The sequence below is a fragment of the Nycticebus coucang genome, chromosome X (genome assembly GCF_027406575.1).
Source record: "Nycticebus coucang isolate mNycCou1 chromosome X, mNycCou1.pri, whole genome shotgun sequence".
NCBI classification, from domain to species: Eukaryota; Metazoa; Chordata; class Mammalia; order Primates; family Lorisidae; genus Nycticebus; species Nycticebus coucang.
In genome coordinates, this window is record NC_069804.1 from 123,652,510 (window position 1) to 123,653,929 (window position 1,420).

Consider the following 1,420-nt stretch of genomic DNA (forward strand, 5'->3'; position numbering starts at 1 on the left):
CAACAAGTCAATAAAATCACAACTCAGAATTCTCACATGGTATCATTCACTATGAAATGCAAACAGACTACTACTATTTAAGTAGAATGATCTCTAGCCTGTAAATTACACTCCTGTGACCAAATGATTACATACTTGGAAGACTGCAGAACATGAGTAGGTACAGAAAGCTATTCTTCAGGACTGCTTTTTCAAAGCTTGAAAATTTAATTGACCATCATTTTAGGGAGAAAAAAAAAAGGTGAGTATGGATTAAGACGCTCTACATGTAGAAAAAATTCTAATTAAAATATTTTAAATAGACTGTTTTAGACGTTTATTTGATACAGGAAGTATGGTCAGCCATCATAAAGTTATTTGTCTTCATCACAAAACGTCCATATATTAAGGATTTATGCAATTCAGGGAGGGAAAAAAAAACAAAAACATAGAAACTTTTTGCCTGAGCTAGAAATCTAAAAAGGCTCTCCAAACTCTTGAGTTGAAGTATCGTACTTTTCAATGAAATACTTGAGTTCTTCAACACACCACTCACGTATTTCATGTAAATTCTGCCTCAGCGCAAACTGTATAGACTTTTCTAATGAAGGATCTTTTTCAATCAGCATTTTAACTACCCTCCAGAAAGTTTCACAGTCTTGTCGATAAGTCTGTTCAATCTCTTTGGCTTTTAATGCTATTGCTTTAAAGCGATGGGTTAGCTCGTCTTCATATAACTATGTCATATGCTGCATTTGCCTCAGGTTCTTCTGGCTGGTAAATGAATGACGGTGCTGTGGATCTCGCTTCTTACTCCAAAATTTCAGGCAAGTTACTGTCATCTGACTTCTCTCGCTTTTCAGCAGCCCACTTTCTAGCAGTCTCCGCAAGTTCTTTTTCCGTTAGCCTACGAGGTTTGACTAACACCTTGGATGACAAAACCGCTGAATAAAAGCAGGGTGAAGTATCTTGATGTTTTCAAAGATCGTACAGGCCTCTCCTTATCTGTTTCTGTCTTTCTTTCATGCTGCCGTTTGTAGGAGACATCAACACGTCTGGACTTTCTACCTTGAGGCTGATGGAAAGACTGACTCGTTCTCTTGAAAGGAGAGCTTTCATAGTCAAATCGTCCCTCTGACCACATTTCATCTCTTCTATAAGCCATGAGTCCGGGCCGCCCATAAGCCGTTAAGTCCAGGCTGCCCAGAGACTTGTGGGCCGCTGCCCACGGCTATCGCAAGCAACAGGTTCTTCCGGCGCGCACGATGACATCACAATGCACCCGGTTTCAGGAAGCGTTTTGTTTTGTTTTGAGGCAGAGTCTCATTATGTCCTCTTGGCTAGAGTGCGTGGCGTCACAGCTCACAACAACCTCAAACTCTTGGGCTTTAGCAATTCTCTTGCCTCAGCCTCTCAAGTAGCTGGGACTCCAGGCCCCCGC

General features: G+C 41.2%; 1 pseudogene; it reads right to left on the reverse strand.

The window, feature by feature from the left end:
• Nucleotides 1–455: 455 nt before the first annotated feature.
• Nucleotides 456–1,154, reverse strand: LOC128578529 (periphilin-1-like; annotated as a pseudogene).
• Between the last annotated feature and the right edge of the window lie 266 nt (nt 1,155–1,420).